General features: G+C 45.4%; 2 non-coding genes and 1 pseudogene across 2 annotated transcripts; 2 read left to right on the top strand and 1 right to left on the bottom strand.

Annotated features, from left to right (window-relative positions):
- Nucleotides 1–7,690: 7,690 nt before the first annotated feature.
- Nucleotides 7,691–12,173, top strand: LOC140938427 (uncharacterized; annotated as a pseudogene).
- Nucleotides 12,174–17,564: 5,391 nt separating this feature from the next.
- On the top strand, nucleotides 17,565–17,728 carry LOC140939902 (U1 spliceosomal RNA). The gene has a single exon (XR_012166219.1). It is a non-coding gene; the product is annotated as a U1 spliceosomal RNA (small nuclear RNA).
- A 915-nt stretch (nucleotides 17,729–18,643) lies between these two features.
- On the bottom strand, nucleotides 18,644–18,762 carry LOC140939641 (5S ribosomal RNA). Its single transcript, XR_012165973.1, has one exon. It is a non-coding gene; the product is annotated as a 5S ribosomal RNA (ribosomal RNA).
- Between the last annotated feature and the right edge of the window lie 3,534 nt (nucleotides 18,763–22,296).

Raw genomic sequence — 22,296 nt, 5'->3', positions numbered from 1 at the left:
TGGTGTAGTACCTCTCTTCGGAGGAAAATGCATCAACATTACTTTGCGCGACCACGAGGTCGCCGCAAGACTATGCCACAAGTGGCTTTGATTTTGGAGACATTCGCAAACCCCTACGCCTCCTCGGCGAAAAACCTATACATGTTTCGTGTTTTGTACCTGTGGAATTCCCAGACAACGTTGTGTTGGAACTTTTAAAACAATATGAAGAGCTGAAAACAGAGAACCTTCGCCGCCTTTATTTTCAGGAGGAGGGGTTCTCTCATATCGAGCGTGGAATCCGCGTGGCGGAGTTCACTAAAATCAACCGGGATTTACCCCGCCGAATCGTGACTCAAGGAGTCGAAATAAATTTTAAATACACAGGACAGCCGATTACGTGTTATCGGTGTAACTCTACCGAGCACGTTGTGAGAAATTGCGACAAACAGCGCCGCGTAAAACCCACCGTGAATCAACGCCTCGCAGCATCCGGGGGGAAAGCCATACCTGATCCCCCTATACCCTCGACAGCAAGTGATGACACAATTACCGAAGACATGGATCATGAAACTGAGGAGACGACCTCGGAACCCTCGCAGTCACAGCCGCTGAGCTACGCACAGGTCTCCGACCCAAATGAAGAACTTTCACCTTCCTCGGCCTCGCGTGACCTTTTTGATACCTCCCCTCAGTCAAGGAAACAACCGCCCTTGTCACCGGCGAAATCGGACAATTCCAAACCAAAGCAACAACGTGCTTCGTCGGTTACTGCTACCCATGACCTGGCTTTCAAATTCCTGTATACAGCCGCGAAACAGGCGGGTATCGAACGCAAAAAACTGATGACCACTATCCCTGGCCCGCAATATTACCAGTGCTGCGCTTTGAACTTTCAACACCGGAAATCTTGCCGACTTAGACCTACAGAGCCCCGCTCGCCGCAACTTGAATGACCGAGAACTTGACGCGTGGGTAGAACTTCACCGCACGATTGCTCAGGACGCCCTGGCCGAACTTATTAAGATGAGCCAAGCACTCTCCCGGGACCATCCCGGCCTCTTGAAGCCATAATTTTCACCGTCACCTTCATGCATTATAATTTTATTTTATTTTCCCTTCTAATGGCAGTCTCGCTGGCATCCATTAACGTTAACGGCGCTGCCGAACGTCATAAGACCCTTAAGGTTTTTGGATGCTTGCGAGCTATGCCTGTCGATTTATTTTTATTACAAGAAACTCACCTCGCGGACTTCACGCAAGGTAAGGCATGGGAGAAGGATTGGGGGGGTCAGTGCACGTGGTCCCCCGGCTCTAACTGGTCCGCGGGTGTCGCGGTTCTTATTCACCCGAATAGTGCTGCGAAACTCGTGGATTCTAAAACCGATCTCGCGGGTAGAGTAGTCACCGCTCTCATTGATTTTCACGGGCAACGTTTTCAAATTATTAATGTTTACGGGCCTAATAACCACCGCGAACGCGAATTATTTTTTGACAATATCTGGCGCTTCAAATACCCGAACATCGAACTTATTGTTGTCGGGGATTTTAACTATGTACCGGACATCACGCTTGACAAGTGGGGAGGCGATGACAGTTTTGGAGACAGGGCTGTCACGCAGCAACACTCTTTCACAGCGTCACTAGCTGTAGAAGACTTCTTTCGCGTTTCTAACCCGCGCGGTAGGATTTTTACGTGATTTAATGGCCCTCATTCTGTCGGATGTAGGCTAGATCGGTTTTATACCCTGCGAGCCTGGAGATCACGCATCGCGCGGCACACGTGTTCGCCCTTTGCGTACTCTGATCACCATTTAATTAAACTTCAAGTCACGTTCAGACCTACTAATCCCCGGGGCCGGGGGGTATGGAAATTAAACACACAGCTGCTCAAAAACGAAAGTTTTTGCGCCGCCGTTAATTCCTTTTGGCCATCGTGGAAATTTAATAAACCAGCTTTCACCGACCCTAGGGTTTGGTGGGACGCTGGAAAACTGCAATTAAAAGAGATCGCCATCGCTCATAGTGTCGCCGAAGCACGGGAGCGTAAACGTGACAAACTTAATTTAGAAATTGAATTTCGCAACATCCTGGCTCGCGGTACTTCAGATACCGCCGACGATCACGTTCGCCTAGCGGAGATTAGAGATCTCTTAAAAGCCATTGAAGACCGTAACGTAGAAGGAGCTATAATCCGTAGCAGAGAGCAATGGCTAGAATTCGGAGAAAAGCCCACCAAATACTTTTATCAACTCGAAAAGCAACGCCAGACCCGTAATTCGATCAATGAACTACGCGTCGGAGATCAGACAGTCACGTCTCACAAAAATATTTTGACAGCTTGCCGAGATTTTTATGTGAACCTGTATACTGCCGAACCGGTCGATTTAAAATGCCAAGACTGGCTTTTAAATCAACTGGATACAGCTCTGACATCCGAAGATCAGGAGAAATGCGAAGGAGCCCTCAGGCTTTCCGAGTGTTACGAGGCTCTTAGCCAGATGCAAACAAATAAATCTCCTGGAGCAGACGGCTTTCCGGTCGAATTTTACCGACGCTTTTGGAGTTCGCTAGGCCCCGACTTAGTCGAAGTCCTAAATTATTGTTACGAACACGGGCAATTATCCGACTCGCAAAAGCAAGGGATAATTCATTTGCTTTATAAAAAGGAGGACCCGTTGCTCTTAAAAAACTGGCGACCGATCTCTCTGCTTAATACGGATTATAAAATTTGCACTAAAGTACTGGCCAACCAGCTTAAAAAAGTACTCTCTGTAATTCTGAGCGAAGATCAAACCTGTGGCGTACCGGGCCGGAGTATCTATGAGAACTAATTTCTCCTCAGAGATACTCTCGATTACATCGATCACAAACAGCTTTCCGCTGCGCTAATTAGTTTAGATCAGGAGAAAGCTTTTGACCGCGTTAACCACGGCTTCCTACAGCGTGTGTTATCACGTTTCAATTTCGGCCCGAGTTTCCGACAATGGGTGAATATTGTTTACACCGATATTCACTCTTGTGTGCTAAATAAGTCAGAGGGCCCCCCTAGATTTTTTCCTTTAGGTGGACAAAAGAGGAGTCCATCTCTCATTTTGCGAGATGTCTAACACTGTTGGTCCCACACTTATGGGAGAGCCTCTCATCCAAGAAATCAGTGAATCCGTTAACGAGCCGAGTGCGTCGCCCGATCTGTTTACCCCCCCTGGCACCGTCGCCCCCCCCTGGACTCTGAAAACCTGATGGATGGTTCTGATCGCCCCCCGGAATTGCCTGATGCGCTGTTACGACTTCAGAACTCTGGGCATCACTCGCAAGTTGTTTCGTGTGCTGCGTGGAACGTGCGAGGGAGCGCCGTTCGTATTCGCAAAGAGCTTTCGGTTTGCTTTTCGGATGACACTGTAATTACCAGCCAAGACATTATTGTTGGGCTGGATAGAGCGGGAATTGACATGGACAACATAACCTCAATTCAGCGCCGAGCAAGCAACAACTCCTGGGTTGTTACCTTCGCTAGTAAAGCTGAGAAGGACGCCTATCTCAACGAGCATTCCATCACAATTGCCGGCTGTTGTGTTCTGCTTGGAGACTGTGAGAACAGAGTGTCAATTGTTAAGGTCTATGAATTGCCCGACGAGATGCCGGATTCTGTTGTCATTGGCCGTCTAGCCCACTACGGCAGGGTAATTTCTTTCCGTCGCGACCGCGTGGGGGGCCATTTTAAATGGCGTTCGTACCGCGCGAATGTTTATCGAGCGTCCCATTCCCGCCCAAACCTTCATTGGCGGCGAGTTTGTGCGGTTTTGGTATCCTTCTCAGCCCAAGACCTGCCGCAAATACGGCTCAGAAGATCATCTTGCGGCCGGTTGCAAGTCTCAACGTTGCTTTAATTGCGAGCAGCCCGGCCACCGCGCCGAACAGTGTGATATGCCCGCGCTTTGCCGTGTATGCCTTTCCAATGGTCATGAGACCTCAAGCTGTGCTTTCATTTATTAGTTCCAATGTATCCGCTGCCAAGCCTAGTGACACGCCTGCTGAGAAGGGGAAGTCATACTCTGGGGCCGCTCAGACCGGAAAACTCGTGGACGCTGCGAGAAAAGCCGAAGAGGTTATCAGCCGGGCCAAGCGAGAAGACGAGCGCGTGAGACGCGAGGAACGCGCGCGGAGGGAGAAGGAGAGAGAGAGAAAGGAGAAGGAGGAGAAAGACAGAAAGGAGAAAGATCGCAAGGAGAAGGAACGAAGAGAGCGAAAGGAGAAGGAGCGTGAAGAGAAAGACCGCGAAAATCGGAGGGAGAGAGAAAAAAGGAAGCACGACAAGCATTATGAGAGGAGACATAGAGGTGACGATGACTACAGAAGAGGTGAGAGGAGCGATCGCGAACGGGATTGCGATCGCTTTCGCCCTTCGCGCGATCGCTCTCCTCATCGCGACTATGATCATAGTGGGAGCGAGTCTGGCTCAGAAAGCGAAGGTTGGACAAAGGTATCCCATCACAAGCATAAGAGTAAGTCCTATTAATTTATTTTAATTAACTACCTTTGCTTATAGCCCACTTAGAATTCTTACCACTAATGTTAATGTACTCGTAAACGCGATCTCTTTCTTCATGAGTTAAACGAAAATTTAGACTATGATTTTTTTCTCTTACAAGAGACGCATATTTCCTGTCTATACACACTGTAGTGTCCTGAAGAGCTTGGCCGAGTATCTGTGCTCCGACTAAGCCAGTGATATCTCCCTAACCCTAACCCTAACCTCCAACCACCATATGTAGGATGGGGAAGGAGCCAACCACCCTAGGTCCGGAGGACCTAAAGGGGCATTGCTTCTCAGCCTTTTGGCTAACATCAAGCGAGTATTTTTTCCGTTTTTGGTTATTAGCCTTGCTAAGCGCTTGTGAAAAAGATCAAGAATTTCCTGAAGAAGTATTTCCGTAAGGTATAATTTTGTGATTTTCTACCGTTTTTTCTCATTCAAGTCTTCGCATTTTCGTGACTCCACGCGTGGCCTCATGGTGAGGGCCGCGCAATGCGATCTTGATACTTTATCAAATACGTCTGGTGATACCTTGCTACTTGAAGATGTCAGTGATTCAGAAGTTCGTCCTTCGGAGAGTCAGAATGTTTTATTGTCTCAGAGCTTAGAACTTCCGTCTGTTGAATTACAAACCGCCGAGCAACAAGCCGTTTCAGTGCCTGGGAACACAACTTCTGCCACCGCAGTTGCAGATAATACGTCACGTGTTAACGAGAGCTCTCGCGGTTATCGCGGTGAACACTATTTATCTCTCTTTGAGTGGGACAATTTCCACCCATACGTCACACCGGATCGTCCATGCACTGCCTACTTTCAGGCTAGCTTTGATGTTGTTAATACGCGGCCTTCTTCTAAGGTTATTTACTGCGCGCTTAATACAGTTTCTTCCGCGCCTTCCCTGCACCGCGCTTGGGTCCCTTACCTTGGTCCCGGCTTCTCGATCCGCGACCACTGGACTAAGGTTAGGGATTCCTTTTGTGATAATTGCCTTAACGATTTATTTTGGTTGATTGCCCTTAGAGGTGTTTAAGTGCGCGACTCTGTTCAATTGGGGCTACATGTCTTCATATAAATGCGCGATGTGCGATAGAAGGGAAACGATTGATCATTGTTTCTTGAATTGCTTTCGAGTTAAAAGAGTGTGGGCTCACTTCCGACCCGTGTTATCTGCTTTGCTCGGCTTTGATTTTCTTATCAACGTTTGTACAGTTTTCTTTTTTTGTTTCTCTTGCGATGCTAGGAAATTTCGAATAGCCTCCTTTGTAATTAAGAGCGTAGTGTATTCTGTTTGGACCTTTCGTAATAAGAGTCTTTTTCACAATGGTCGCGAGGAAGCGTCTGCTCTTATCAAGTATGCGCCTCTCTCTATTAAGGGGAGGGTCAAGCTAGATTTTCATCATTTCTCGCGTGAGAAGTTTCTCCGTGTTTGGGGTGAGCCCAGTTTTTGTTTTATCCGAAGTGACACTCTTTTCTTTTCCTTTTGATTTCTGTTCTTTTCTTAATTTACTTTTAGAACAGAGTTTCTTTCGTGTTAAGTGAACTGTTAAGTGAACTGTGGACTTGATCTTGCTAGAGCTACCATATGTAATTGTGAATTGTAAGCTTTAATGTAGCTCAGATAACTGTGATTGTAAATAGTCTCTTGTGCTGTTGATTTTATGAATAAAATTTTTAAAACAGAAAAAATTGGCTTTTTTTCCTGTTTGTTTGTGGGGCCTGTCCTAAGTACCTGCCGGGAGGGAACGGCGTGGCCCCTACCCCAAATTTATCGTGGAGCGATTTTCTACATTTCTGGTATGTTCCGATTTGGTTCGTTACCACAATGGCGACTGCTGCGCCGACGGATATGAGTTCTTTGAGTTCTAACGAGCCTTGGTCCACCCAAGTAGATGTTGAGGTTCCTGATGATCCCAATGTGGTACAAGCCCCAGCTATCAGTTATGCAAGGTGTACCAAGAAGAATCTTTCACCTGATCAAGATGTGTAACTAACAGCTGAGGAGAGACAAGTGTACGAAAGGTATTTGTCAAGCTCTAGATTTGAAAAGGATAATTTTCACCCGTGTAATACCGCCCCAGACTGCCCGTGTTTAGCCTTCTTTAACCTACCAGAACACTTCGCTACGACTACAGATATTTTTTATGCATTTCTGCGTGATGGGATTACAGCTTCCTCGGTGAGGTGCTTACAGCGACTTCCCGGCGATGGTGTCCTGGTGACCTTTTCTACTGAAGATATTCATAACCGCTTCCGACGCAAATCTTCCCTGATTATCCGCAAGCGAGTCTCCGTTACTCATGCAGCTTCCCGTCGATTAACTTTTGTTAATGTGTATGATGTTCCATACAAATTGCCGGATTCCGCTATTGAAGAACGCCTCGAGCCGTACGGGAAAATTTTCTCGCATCGTCGTGGGAAATGTAAGGAATTTCCTGATATTTTTAACTGATATTTTCGCATGGCTCTGGAGGATAGTATTCCATGTTTTCTCAGGTTCGGCCGCTTTCAAGTCCATGTGAAGTACGAGAACCAGCGCAAGACCTGCCGTAAATGTAACTCCCTGGATCATCTTGCCAAGGAGTGCACGAGTGTCGCTGTTTTAATTGCGATGGTACCGGTCACGTTTCTTGTGAGTGCCCGGGGGATACGCGATGTTGTATTAGTAGTATCAGAAATGAGGGTATAGGCACAGTTAGATATTTGGATCTTCATAAGCACAGTTTTGGCTTTCTTAGGCACAGTCCATATATTAGCACAGTTTTAGCTTTCTATATACACTTTTTTCGGAATCTTGGCGTGGCCTTGGGAATTTGGGTTTAACTATATGTTTTTTATTTTGACCCAGTTTGGCCCGGTATAAACCACATTTTTGGTATTAGCCTATATATTCACTTTTTGGTATAGGAGGGTATAAGCACAGTTATATATTGAGCTCATGGTATTAGCTTATACATTCACTTTTTGGTATATGAGGGTATAGGCACAGTTGGGTTTAACTATATGTTTTTTTATTTTGAACTTGACCTTGGCAATCCGGTTTGGAAGCCTCGTATCGCTGCGGTTGAGAATACCCTCTTTTCCTGGCACCAAGGTATCCTGTCCTTTTGTGGCCATGCGCTTGTCATTAACGCTCTGGCCCTGTCTCGGGTGTGGTATGTGGCTTCTCTCATCCACATGCCTCCCTGGGTCTTGGGGGAACTGTTGAGGCTGCTCTTTTCCTTTTTCTGGAAGGGCAAAAAATAATAATAATAATAATAAAGCCTTTATTTAAAGAGGGTAGCACTTAATAGCCAAAGGCTAATAAACTTGCGGCCCTCATAAAATAAAACAACTATTTACAATCTAATAAATATAGTAAGCTAAAATATGTAAACAATTGAAATAAAACAGGATTCGAATTTTATAAAAATAAAGAATTAGTAAATGATAAAATGATGCAAACATTGTTGTTCCTTAAAAATCTTGGCAAACATGTTCTTTTTAAAACATGCTACAGAACCTAGTTTCCTAATTTCAATTGGTGTACTATTCCACAGTCTTGTTGCCGAAACAGCGAAAGAGCGTCCTCCCTCTGTTTCTCTTCTATATTTAGGACAAACAGCATTAATGCTTGAATATCTAGTGTTGCGGGAGTGCCGCTTATTATTCAAAATTAAGTGTTCATTTACATAATTCGGCAAATACCCATTAATTCGCTTATACATTATTATGCATTTATCTATCTTATGTTGCTCATAAAACGGAATCCAACCTAGCTTGTTAAACAAAGCAACTGATGGTGTCATGCAATCGGCATAAGAAATAACGTGTGCCGCACGTTTTTGCAATCTTAAGACCCTATAAACCGACTCTTTATCACAAGTTGCCCAAACAACGTTAGCGTAAGACATAACAGGGCAAATAATGCTATTATAAAACTGAAGTCGCTGTTTAAGAGGTAGACAGGCTCGAATCTTACGCAGTATTGCGATTCTAGAGGCCAACTGTTTACATACTTTCTCAATGTTCATCAAATGAAAATTTGCTGTCAATTTCTACGCCTAATAAGGTAGCACAATCCACATTACTGAGCTGTTTTCCGTTTACGAAAACATCTGTCACTTCCATTTATGTTAGCCACACATCTTTTCCCAGTGATCGTGAGTACTTTAGTCTTGTCTTCATTTAATGGGAGCTTATTCGCTGAAGCCCATAATTGAATTTCAGAGACAGACTTATTTAGTGATGAACTTAAGGTGGCTAAGTTTTTCACATCCGCAAAAGCAGTGACAGTCGTATCGTCTGCGTAAAGGTCCAACTGAGCACTTGTATACAAGGGCAGATCGTTGATAAACAAAATGAAGAATAAAGGACCTAAAATACTGCCCTGAGGGACTCCATGCAACATCAAAGCTTCGCTTGACTCACTCCCATTTACACGGACCACTTGCTTCCTATCCAACAAATAAGAGTGACACCAGGCAAGCTCCCGGTTGGCTATACCATACAGTTCCAACTTGCGCAACAATAGCTTATGGTCCACCATGTCGAAAGCCTTTTGATAATCAACCAGGACCATGCGGCATACATGATTATTATCTAGGCCAAACAAAAGCTCGTCAACTAACTTGATTAGAGCAGTCTCGGTACTGTACATCCTACGAAACCCAGACTGTCTAGAATACAGCAAGTTATTATCCATAAGGAAAGCATATAGAGAGTTGTGCATATGACATTCGATTACTTTTGACACCACCAGTAGCACAGAAATTGGGCGATAATTAGAAGGATCACTGGCCGCACCTTGTTTGAATAGAGGTGTCACATTAGCAGTTTTCCAACGAGTAGGAAACTTTCCTGTGGAAAATGACATGTTGATAAGCCTTGCTATGCTTGGAGCTAAAATAGGAGCGGCAATACGCAAGAACCTGGCGCTGATTTTATCAATACCTGCAGCCTAATGAGGACTGATCCCCTTTATAATCTGAAGCACCTGAGCATTGGATATGTCTGCAACAGAGAAAACCACATCCGGATCTTTGCAAGACTCAACAAAGTTTACCAACTTGGACAAGTCTGATGGTGTATTTCCGAGTCCGGATCTCAGATTATCAGCGATTGAAGAAAAATATGAATTAAACTGCTCCGCAATTTCTGTAGCATTTTCAACAGCCTTGCCATCCAACTGAAGTTTACTAATCCCTTTATTCATCTTTCCGGATCCTGTCATTGTTTTCATCGTATTCCACGTTGCTTTAATGTGGTTTCTATTTTCTTCGAATGCATTCTTGTAAAACTCTCGCTTTGCTGAGCGCAAGGCAGAAACAGCCTTGTTTCTCGCCTTTCGATAATTTGCCCAGTCAGAACTATTGTCCGATTTCCTAGCCACCTTCAATAACTACAAAGACTGGTAGATGATCTGCTAAGCCAATGTCTGCACTGGTGACCAAATTTATTCGCTGTGGTTGATTACAGTACACATGATCAAGACAGGTTTTGCTTACGGGGCGGGTTATAAAATCGACCAACTGTTTAAAATTCATACCACGCAACCCTCTGGCGAGTCTATCCTTATCATAATTCTTCCTATCCTTATAATCAATGTTGATGTCAGAAACAATGATAGTTTCTTTGTTTAACAAATGAATCCTCTCGATGAGCTCTTCGATTTTAATATCATCATCCTTTTTGGAGAACGGTGGTTGGTAAAAAACTTCCAAGAATAATAGATCGCTTCAATTTATATGGACACACTTCTAGCCAAATTGCCTCCACCTCCGCGCTTTCCAAGTCATTTCTCCGTTTTGCAGTAAGATCCCGACTAATAAGAGCCATAATACCGCCACTATTTGTCTTTCTATCCCTTCGGTGAATTATGAACCCCGGGATTGCATAGCAAGTATCCGGATCGTCGGGCTTGAGAAATGTTTCACTAATAAACAAAGCATCCAGTTGAGAGTGACCTGAGCACATGTTTCCAAGTAGAAACAGCTTGATCTGTTCAAACTTGGTTGTTGTTAAATAGTCAATGTTCCAATGGCCGATTCGTAGACCATTTTCACCGAGTCTGAGATCAAAATATGAAGAAGAGTAATCGCTTTCATCGGTTTCGGACAGAAATGAAGTTCCCGTTGTCAACAGACTGTATTCAGCAGGCAAAGAAAAACTCCCTTCCAAAGACGATAAATCCGACTGCGTAACATCAATTGGACCAGGGTTACTGGCAACATCATTGCAGAGGACCAAAATATTGGTGAATAAGGCAACATTTAGGAGTTTTAAACCAAGTAATAGCTTATGACTAGCAGGAGCTGGAACAATGGCTGATGACTTGATTCGCATTTGAACTCTAGAGAGGCTTAAAAACGGCACACATAAAGCTATTGCGACAACAAATCCTTCCAGGCATATCCCTAGACGCTTATCTTCCAGATTCAGTGGGTTGCAATAAATGGAGTTGATAATTAAACTTAAGACAAGCCAAAGTGTTACCGAGCGGCGAAGGGCCGACTTACACACCGCCATGATACACGTGTTGCCTGTAGACTTTCTTAGTTGGTTTTTTAAAACAACAGAAGCACTGCGATCACCAACTTCAGAACTTCTTTGAAGGAGATCACAACAGAAAATACGTTCGTGGGTCACTCAAAAAATCTTACTTACTTTCATCTAGACTAGTTTACTAAGATCTTGTTGCTCGTGCAGTAGTCGTCCAGGCCCCTTCAGTTGGTGGTTGCTCAGTTGTGGACGTCAAATTGAAGGTCCAGTCTTTGCTTGTGCAGTGGGTGAGGCGCTTTGTGATGGCCCGATCCAGCTGGTCTGGTTTCTTGGGGTTCTGGTTTCATTCTGTGTTTAATTCCTCTCCAATGGAGGTTTTCTCTCGCCCCTTTGCCGTCAGTCCTCGCGCCTTGCCTCCGTTCTATCAGTCGCTGTTACTGGCTTGGCGTGCGGTAGATGGTTCCTTTTCTCGGTCATGTTCGGCTTTGGTGATGGCCTTGACTGATCCCCACCAGTTTGCCTTGGCCACCTCTATGTCGGCCAAATCTGCCTACTTGTACTTGCTATCCGTCAATTTTGTCCCTCTGCACTGCGAGGAAAAGTTCCTTTCTCTGTTCAGTTCGTTGTACTGGCCTACCACCTGGACGCAGCTCAGTTTCTGTCCCTTAGACAGGCCGGTGATTGATGTGGCCTGGCAGGTGTTCTTTACACCACTGATCGTTTGGTATCTTTTGGGTATGACTACGACCCTAACTGTTTTTATGGCGCTCTAGAGACCCAGTCTCACCTATTTTTTGAATGTGCTCTTGCCCAGAGTGTCCTTGGCAGGATTCAGTCTCTTATGTTTCCTGCCTCGTCCTTGTGTCCCTCTTTGTTGTGTCGTCATGTCCTTTTTGGTTTCTCTGCCCCGGAGCTCGCTGTGGTCCCTCGTGTTTTTGTCTATTTGCTGAATCTAGCTAAGTACTTCTTGTGGAGGGCGCGGAACGACTATCGCTTTCGCGAGGTTCGCCCTGGGGCCCTCCCCTTGATGGAAGTTACTAAGGCTCGAGCAAAGTGCCACCTCGTCATTTTCTTCAAAAGGTTTAATTCATCTAGACGCCAGCACTACTTTCACAGGCAGTGGGGTGCCAACGGTGTTGTCGGTGTGGTGTCCGACAGGTCTTTTTACTGTCGTCTCTAAGCTCGAGCTGCCTTTTTGCTGTGCTTTGTTTCTCTTAGTCGTCGGTGGCTAAGAGTTTTCTTTGCTTGAGTGAGTGTGTCTTTGGTTTCTTGGTCGCCTTTGTTGGCTGCACTGGGTTTCCTTCTATCCTGAGTGAGTGTGTCTATGGTTTTTTGGACGCCTTTGCTGGTGGTACTGAGTTTCCTTCTTGCTTGAGTGAGTGCGTCTGCAGACTGTTTTTGTCCGTGTTTAGTATTTCAGTTAGTTTAGTTTCAGTTTAGTTTTTAGTTTCCTCTTTCGGGGTTTTTTTGAGTGAGTGTGTTCTTGTTTTAGTTTTAGTTTTTAGGTAGTGCCAGCATCTTTTAACTTGTTCTTCTGTCCTGTATATGTTTGTCTTGTATCTGTTTTCTGCTGTACTGTGTTTGTAGGGGCGGGGGTTCAATTCCCCCAGTCAGTTTCTGTGCTGGTGCACTGCCCCATTTGATAAGTGATTGGTAGTAGACCGTAAGTCTGGCGGCATTGCACTCACCCTACTGGGGGCCGGCCATTCATCTCAAACACAAAAAAACTTACCTGATGCGGGCCGCTTCATAGTGGAGCGCAGTGGCTAGTATCCCGTCCTTGTGACGTTTTTTCTTGAACTAGGTTGTTTTTTTGTGAACAGTGCTAAGTACCTGCTGGGAAACAGCCCCCAGGGAACGCCAAGTTTCACTAGTTAGTGGTGCGTTTTGTTGTCCCGTTTTGTGGGGGGAGTGACGAAGAGGAAGAAGAGTCCTCGAAAGACTCAATCTCATCAGAACTGACGTCAGCCTGACCCTCATCAATGACCTCGATTAAAGGCCGTCCACTAGTGGCCGAAACAGCACCAGCCATTACATCAACAGACTCCATCTCCACAACATTTTCAACAATCGCAACATTACTTTCATTAACAGTAATATCATTGACTTCATTTGATCTTTCAGTACTACTATAGTAAATAACTTCATTAACTCTCAGTACTAATATCAATAACTTCATTTGATCTTCTAGTACTATTATTAATAACTTCATTAACTCTTTCGGTACTATTATTAATAATAACTTCATTGAGAGTACTATTTGCACTACTATTATTAATAACTTCATTTGATCTTTCAGTACTATTTACACTAATATTCTCATTACTAACATTTAATTGCTCATTACGTACTGCAGTATTTTCATTATTCCCTAATTCAGAATTAGTAAGAAGAGAGGCAAACCCTTGGCTGTTGGTAAAACAAATATTGAAAGTAGGGTCTCCAGCACAATTACTCCTTTTAGCAGATGAGCCCTTATCTCTCCCGGCTCTTTTGGAGGCCCTTTGGTTGGACTCCTCAGAAGAATCACCACTGACAGGGACTAAGTCTTGCAGAATCGACTGACTCTGCAGAAGATCGAGCTCGTTATCCTTAAGGAGCTGAGAGTCAGAAGAATCCCGAGAGACAATGTCCTCCGCACACTGCGAGGATGAGGCCAAGGGCGGAAAATCCGCAGTCTCCCGCTGACCCGTCAAAAGTACAATTCCCAGCAAAGTGCCCAGATTTCCCACACTTTCTGCACTTGTCCTTGTTGGGGCACTTTGCCGATCTGTGGCCCTGAACGGCACAAAGATTGCAAACAAGGGGTTGACCACGATACCACAAACGACACAAATAGCCATCCACCATCAGAAAGCAAGGTAATACCCCGGATAAGACAACATCAACAAGCCTGGTACCATTAAAGATGTTTTGGTTGGAAAGAAAAGTCTGCTTTTTGACAGACTTGACTGCACCATAGGCCTCAAAAGCAACCTCCAAAGATCTATCATCCTCCTCAAAAGGAAAAGCGAAAACGTGCATGCGCGTAACAGGGGGACCGCCCCAAATCTTATTGGCTTTCCGTCTATCTGGGTTCATCTTGTCTCTTCCTGTACCATTGTTCCATGTCCTTTCTCTGATCACGATGCTGTTTTTCTCGGTTTCTCTATCCCTGAATCTTTTCCTCGTGGCCCTGGCAGATGGAAACTGAATGTTTCCATCCTTAGGGATCCTGTCTTTTTCCAATCTGTTAGTGACTTCTGGTCTAGATGGAGGTTGCGCAAGCCCTCTTTTTCATCTCTTCAGCTTCGGTGGGACCGTGGCAAGGAACATCTAAAAGGTCTTGCGGTCCGCCATTGTAGTGGTGCTCATAATGAACGTTCTCTGTCACGCTCTGTCCTTTCTGCCCTTGCTTGTCATCTGAAGGGTAGAATTGATGATGGAGTTGTCTCTCTTATGCTGGTATACGAACGGGTTCTTGCTCAACTTGCATCTTTTGATCTGACTGAGGCTGAGGGAGCGCGGGTCCGCTCCCGTGTCAAGTGGGCTGAGGAGGGTGAAACCTCCTCTCGTTTCTTCTTAAGGCTTGAAAAGATGCGAGGAACTGAGAGTTAGATCTCTGCTATGCGTGTTTCCAATGGGGTGGTGGTAACAGATGTTGAGGGTGTTTGCGAGTCCTGGGCTTCTTTTTATGAGGACCTTTTTACGGCCTGCCCTGTCGATCTTGGCGTCCAGTCAGATGTTCTTGACCATCTTAGTTTATCTCTTTCTCCTGATGAGGCTGCATTGTGTGACAGTCCAATCTCGCCTAATGAGGGTCATGCTGCTCTCCTTGGCATGGCTAAGGGAAAGTCCCCAGGTTCTGATGGTCTGCCAAATGGAATTTTATGTTGCTTTATAGGATTTGCTTGGTGAGGATCTTGTCAATGTTTTCAATGCTTCTCTGGAGGCTGGCCTCCTGCCTTTCTCTCAGCGTGAGGTGCTCATTGCCTTGATTTTCAAGAAAGGTGATCGCCTAGATCATAAGAATTGGCCACCTATTAGTCTTCTCAATGTCGATTACAAACGCTGTGCTCGTGTTCTGGCTGGTCGCCTCCTGAAACTTATTGCCCCTGTTGTTGCTCCTGATCAGACTTGTGGTGTGCCGGGCCGCTATATCGGCGAGAACGTCGCCTTTTTACGCGATGTAGTTGAACTGGCAAATGAGTACAACCTGCCAGTAGCTCTCCTTTCTCTGGATCAGGGGAAGGCTTTTGATCGTGTTGACTGGCCGTTCCTTTTCGCCACCTTAGCTAAAATGGGCTTTGGTGACAATTGTATTCGATGGGTCAGGCTTCTTTACACTGACGTTCGGAGCTCCATTCTTGTCAATGGGTACACTTCTCATCCCTTCAAGCCTTCCCGTGTGGTGGGTCAAGGATGTCCCTTGTCGCCTCTTCTTTATGTTCTCTCGATGGAAGTGCTGGCTGTTAACGTTTGCTGTCATCCTGACATTACTGGTCTGCGCCTACCTGGTTTTTCTTCTCCCCTCCCTGTACTGTCCTTATATGCTGATGATACGTCTGCTGTTTCGTGCTGTGATCGTGTCACTAGAGCGATCTCCGTTTATGCTAGATTCGAACAAGGCACTGGTACCAAGGTCAATCTTGGTAAATGTGAGAGTGTTTGGTTGGGTTCGTGGCGTGTGGTTGTTTAGATGCACCTGTTTCCATCAAATGGACCACTGCCTTTATAAAGATCTTAGGTGTTCATCTTGGTAATGGCAACCTAGAGGAGGAAAACTGGCGGCCTCGAATTAACGCTGTTGAGAAATGTCTCAATTCTTGGCGTGGCCGTTCTCTTTCATACTCTAGCAAAGCCCTGATTGTTAATGCTCTGGCTCTCTCTAGAGTGTGGTACGTAGCGTCCCTTGTTCCTATGCCCGACTGGGTCGCATTCGAACTCAATACTCTTGTCTTTTCTTTCTTTTGGAGCGGCAAACATGACTTGGTTGCAAAAGATGTAGTCTACCACTCTACTCTTCAAGGAGGTTTTGGCGTTGTGTCCGTCGGTTATAAAGTTCATGCGCTTCTGGCTCAGTGGGTTCGTCGTTATGTTACTGCCCCGAATGCGTGGGCCCATATGATGACCTTTTGGCTTTTTGACCGTTTTGGCATTGACCCCCAAACCGTGCTCGCTACCTCATCTCTTTTCCTCTTTGTAGCTATGGGCCTTCAAGCTTTTTATTTTTCACTTTGCGTGCTTGGACTGCGCTTCACGGCTCCTTTTCTCAGGCTGGCCTGATCGTTGGCTCTGCTGACACTACATTACTAAGGGCTGACTCCTTGACTTGTAAATCCTGTTATCAGCTTCTCTTGTCCTTGAATCCCATGCAACCCCACTGTGGTAAAGTTTCGCTCCAGTTATTGTGACTTAGACTGGGATTCCACCTGGAAGACCTTGTTTTTTATGCCTCTCGATAGGAAACCCATTGATCTCTGCTGGAAAGTTACCCACGGCGTTTTGTACACTGCTCACCGTCTTGTTTCCTTTGGATTGAATGTTCATCCGGATTGTCTCTGTGGTCACTCTGATGAGACTCTGAAGCATTTGTTTTTCCACTGTCCTCTGGCTCAAAGTGGTCTTGATTGGATTCAATCGCTTCTCTTTCTGTCCTCTCCTCTGGCACCATCTATTACCGTGCGTCATGTTCTTTTTGGTTTTAGTAGTGATGAGCTGTTGTGTGTTCCTCATGTCTTCTGTTATCTTCTGTCCTTACTTAGGTTTTTTGTCTGGTGTCAAAGGAATGACTATCGTTTTCGGTCGAAACCTCCAAGTGCCGTGGGTCTTATTGCTAGTATCAAGGGTCGCCTGTCTTTCTATTTACTTCTGCTTTTTAAGCGATTTCGGTCTCGGCACAGGCGCCTTTTTTTCCCAACGCCAATGGGGAGCCAATGGCCGTACTGGTAAGGTTGTTGGTGACTCTTTTCATTTCTGTCTTTCTTAGTGGTTTTGAGTGTCTCCCTCGGTCGCTTTGTTGGCTGTACTGTGGTTGTGTTCTTTTGCTTGAGTGCATGTGTCTCCCCTCTCTTTGCTCCCCCTCGGTCTCCTTCACTGGATGTACTGTGGTTTTCTTGGGCTCTGAGTCGGTTCTGATTGAGTGTGTGTCTCCCCTCTCGCTGCTCCCCCTCGGTCGCCTTCGTTGGATGTACTGTGCTTTTCTTGGGCTCTGAGTTGCTTTTGCTTGAGTGTGCGTGTCTCCCTTCTCGCTGCTCCCCTCGGTCGCCTTTGCTGGTTGCACTGTTGCTTTTCCTGAGATAGGTCTGAGTGAGTGTGTTTTGAGCGTGTCTGCTCTTTTTTCTCGTCTTTGTATATAGCCTTTTATACTGTATATACTCTTAAAGTATTTTAATTAGTAGGGAGCGGGGTTCGATTCCCTGGCGAAGTTGGCGGGCTGGCTCCATACGGAGGTGCCCCCTCCCATTTTGGCGGTCTTTTTCCTCTGTAGGTTACCCTAGTTTTTTGTTTTTGTTTTTGTCGGATCCTCTTGTTCCCTTTGTTTTCATGGCCTTGGGGCATCGCACCGTGCCCCTTGGACCGCCAGAATACAAAAAATACCTGACGCGGGAGGCACTGTGATCAAGGAGGCAGTCCTCTCAAGGTGAGGCCCTCTCATTGCACTTCGATTGGGTTGACCCTTGCGAGTACCCCAAATGTGGGTAACTCGAGCGTATAATTTCTGGTAGTGGGGACCTGCATTCGCGCTAGTCCTCGGTTTTGTAGTACTGTTGTATTTTTGTAGTACTGTTGTATTTAGCACAGCCAACAGGTTATTTAAAAACGCACGCACCAATGATACAACATGTAACGTGCGTGTGTGTGATTGTTTCACATACAGGTGATTGATAAATCGATAAATCACGGAGAGAGAGAGAGCGCGGAAAGAAGTCTCCAGGGACCAAGAAAGAAGGTAAATTATCTTGGAATATAAGTTGATTTGTAGCTAAGCTAGCATGTTATTTAAAAAGCAGCTCGCTCAGTAGAGTAGAGTAGAGACTGAAATGTTTTACTCTCTCAAAGGTGGTGAAGTGAAAGTCGCAAGAGATGTATGTTCAAGAAAGAGGATAGTCGACGGTTGAAAAGCAAGCAAGCAAGGAGGATTACAAACATTGGTCTATACCGTGAGTACACTTCTCTCACAGCTTTGAATCAGAACTTGTTTGCTTGTATATATTGCACTCGCCCTTTCTCTCGTTGGTCTGTACTGCACGGCCCTGGTTTCGGCGTTTAATTTAAACTGTCGAGCCGTTAATAACAAATGCTAACGGACTTGGTCTTGTGTTGTATTTGGCCTTTTCCCTTGTTTCTCTGGCGTTCGTGGCCATTTTCTCGGCCTTTAGTTGCAGTTAAAAGCGAAGGTAGACTTGTGCAAGCTGTCATTTGAAAAAAGTGATGTCACAAGTGGTGATTTGAAGTCACAGAGCAACATGGAACATTACCGTGCGCTCTCGAACAAACACACAATCCATGTCCAAGCTATGTTATTGTCAAAAAAATGACCCCACAACTTGATTACTTCGAAGAAAAATTCGGCGTAACTTTGGAACTGACAGCAGAGGTACATCCCAGCTAGGGGTAAAACCGCAAAAATAATGAAAAAATTCCACGAAAAATAAAAAGAAAAGAAGAAGCCTACAACACAGGGTATTCCCAGGTAGTCACCCATCCGAGTACTAACCCTGCCCGACAGGGCTTAACTTCGGTGATCAGACGAGAACCGGTGTTCTCCCTGTGGTATGGTCGTAGTCGAGAGAAAGGAAAGAAAATTTGACTTCTTATACCGAGTATGGTGAACATGTAAGCAAGGCATCACTTCATTACCCTCTTCAGGCAACCCTGACCTTCAAAACAGGCTATGAAGTCTTCCTTTGTAGCTGTAAATAAATTTATGCGGCCACTTACACGGAGCTTGGCGGGCTTTAAAAACCCCTTAGGGCCCAATAAGTGGTCCCAGTCTGCCTCGTTTTCGTGTTGCCTGTCCTCCCATAGGTTAATGACCAGGCTGTTAGGGCCTGGGTACCGTGTAGACACTATTTGATCCCTGTCTTTACACACTGTAGTGTCCTGAAGAGCTTGGACGAGTATCTGTGCTCGGACTGAGCCAATGATATCTCCCTGTCCTCGCATTGAGTGCCAGATGCATCATGGTATGCGACAGTATTTCAACCACCTTATCTCGGATGGGGAAGGAGCCAACCACCCCAGGTCTGGAGGACCTAAAGGGGCATCGCTTCTCGGCCTTTTGGCTAGATCTCTATTTCTCTATTTCTCTGTAAAGTAGAAATTTAGAAGTTGCTTTTTTCGGCTGGCGGCGAGGGTGGGTAAGTTTTTTCTAGTGAATTTTCTTATCCATGTTTTCTCGCCGTCATGCCTGAACGGATCCTGAATGTTAATGACCCACTCGCCGCCGCGATCCCTCGCGGATCTGATGATTATGTTATGTTGTTATATTAATTCAGAAGAGTTCAATTGATGGTTCTGTGCATACTGCTTAACTTTATGAAGACGTTTCTGCAGATGAAAGTTTTGAGAATGAGGAGTTTTGGGACGAGGTTTCTAGACTTGAATGGGATCATTTTGATTCTCTTCACGTAGACAAGGCTCCTGTTAATGCTACTTATAACTGTTCTGAAGTGCCGAAGAAATTTACATGATAGATTTCTCACCGACTTCGAGCGAGATAATTTCCACGTTGAAAATGTTACTCTGGACAGGCCGTGTTTGGCTTTTTTTCGTACCAGGCAATTTGTTTCTGCTGCTGAGGTGTTCAAGGCGCTTAACAACGATGGTTTTACTACAAATCACATTCGCTGGTCGCAGTGTAAACTGGAGAGCCACTAATCCAGGTAATTTCTGAGAGTAATAATGAGCCGAGCGTTAATGAACCTAGTGGAACACCAGCACTGTTTACCCCCCGGAACCGTCGCCTGCCCTGGCCAGCGAGAACTTGATGGATGGATCTTGAGAGTGCCCCCTGGAGTTGTCTGACGCGCTACTATGTTTGCAGAATTCCAGTCATCATTTGCAAGTGGTTTCTTGTAGTAATAAATAATGTCAGAATCCGTAAAGAACTATCCATTTCCTTCTCTGTGGACACGGTGATTACAAGCCAAGACATCCTCGTTGGATTCGAGCAGGCCGGAATAGATATCTATGATATTACGTCCATTCAACACCGAGCTAGCAACAATTCGTGGGTGGTTACTTTTGGAAGTAAAGCTGCTAAAGACGCTGCCCTGAATGAACAGTCCATCAATATTGCTGACTGCTCTGTCCTTTTGGGGGACCGCGAGAATAAAGTTTCCATTGTAAAGATTTACGAGCTGCGCGACCAGCTCCCTGACTCGGTTGTTATCGACCGTTTGAGCCATTACAGCCGAGTTATTTCTTTCCGGCGAGACCGCGTGGCGGACACCATTTTGAATGGTGTTCGCACTGCGAGGATGACCATCAAACGACCTATCCCAGCTCAGGCTTTTATCGCTGGCGAGTCCTGCCGTTTCTGCTATCCGTCACAGCCTAAAACCTGTAGGGAAGTGTGGCGCCGAGGATCACCTTGCGGCTCCATGCAACTCGCAAAGATGCGTTAATTTCGAGCGACCCGGCCATCGCGCGGAGCAATGTGACATTCCGGCGCTCTGCCGCGTATGTTTTTCGGACAGCCACGAAACCACATCCTGTCCTTTCATTTACTATAGTTCTAATGTAACTGGTGCAAAATCCGCGGAAAAGTCCTACTCTGGTGCTGCACAGAACGGAAAGCTGGCCGCCAATGCAAGAAGAGACGAGGAGGAAAACAGCCGTGCTAAGTGCAAAGAAGAGGAACGCGCGAGATGCAAAGATCGGGCACGCAAGGAGGAGGAGAAAGAACGGAAGGAGAAGGAGCGGAAGGAGAGGGAGCGAATGGAATGGAAGGAGAAAGAAAGAGGAGAGATCGTGAAGACCGAAAAGAACGTGAGAGAAGGAAACATGACAAGTACTCCGAAAGAAGATATAAGGATGATGATGGCTACAGAAGGGATGGGAGGAGCGATCGCGAGCGGGATCGCGATCGCACTTCTCGCAATTGATCCTCTCATCGCGACCGTAAAAGTAACGATAGCGGATCAGACAGTGAAGAAGGATGGACCCGAGTGTCTTATTGGAGAGATAAGGGCAAGAGTAAGTCATATTAGTTAGTTTAATTTAATAATTTTTCGCTTACAGTGCCCTTAGAATTCTTACTATTAATGTTCATGGACTAGGCACTACCAGTAAACGCGATCTCTTTCTTCATGAGTTGAATGAAAATCTAGCGCTTGGCTAAGAATTGGTGGCCTATATCACTTCCTAATTGTGATTACAAATTAGCTTCGAAAATAATTACCGACCGTCTGAAACAATTTATGTCCTCAATCATGATCAAACTTGTAGTGTAGTTAATAGATCGATTTTTTCTGACTTACATTTGATCCGCGATACCTTAGATATGATAAACAAAACGGACGAGACCAGAATTTTAGTCACGCTTGATCAGATGAAGGCTTTTGATAGAGTACATCACGATTTCCTCATGAGAGTATTAGGTAAGTTTGGTTTCAGCCCGTCCTTTTGTCGTTGGGTTTCAATTTTTTATTCGAATGTCTTTTCACGGATCATTTGCAACGGTAAACTTTCTGCTCCTGTTTTCTTGGAGAAGGGGGTTAGAAAGGGATGCCCTTTCTCCCCCCTTCTCTACGTTTTAACCTCTGAAGTTTTAGCGAACCAAATCCGTAAAAACCCTGCGATTGAAGGCTTCTCCCTGGAACAGGTGGCCTTCAATTTAAAATATCGCAGTATACCGATGATGCCACTAATTTCGTAAAGAACGAGAGATCTCTCTGTCACCTTCTAGAGACTGTCAACAGGTAAGAGAGGGGGTCTTGGGCCAAGCTCAACACCGCCAAGTCCAAAGCGATGTGGCTTGGTAGATGGAGAGCTAATGGCGCCTCCCCCTTTGGCTTACAATGGGTTAAAAAACTTAAGATTTTAGGAGTTTATTTTTCGAATGGATTAGTAAATGCTGATGAAGATAATTGGCGTTGTAAATTAGATAAGTTAAAAAGGACATTAGGGCTGTGGTCGCAAAGAGATCTTTCTTTTCTAGGCAGAGGCATGATTCTAAACGTCCTTGGGGCTAGCAGATTTTGGCATGTTGCCAAGGTACTCCCCCCCCCAAAAAATGGGTTTCTGTTGAATATAGGCTAGCTGTTTGGCCTTTTGTCTGGAAATCCAAGTCCGAAACTGTAAGCCGAGCGCGTTGC

This window comes from Porites lutea, chromosome 5, assembly GCF_958299795.1.
Source record: "Porites lutea chromosome 5, jaPorLute2.1, whole genome shotgun sequence".
NCBI classification, from domain to species: domain Eukaryota; kingdom Metazoa; phylum Cnidaria; class Anthozoa; order Scleractinia; family Poritidae; genus Porites; species Porites lutea.
Note: the sequence above shows the minus strand (reverse complement) of the source record. Positions and strands in the feature narration are given on the sequence as shown.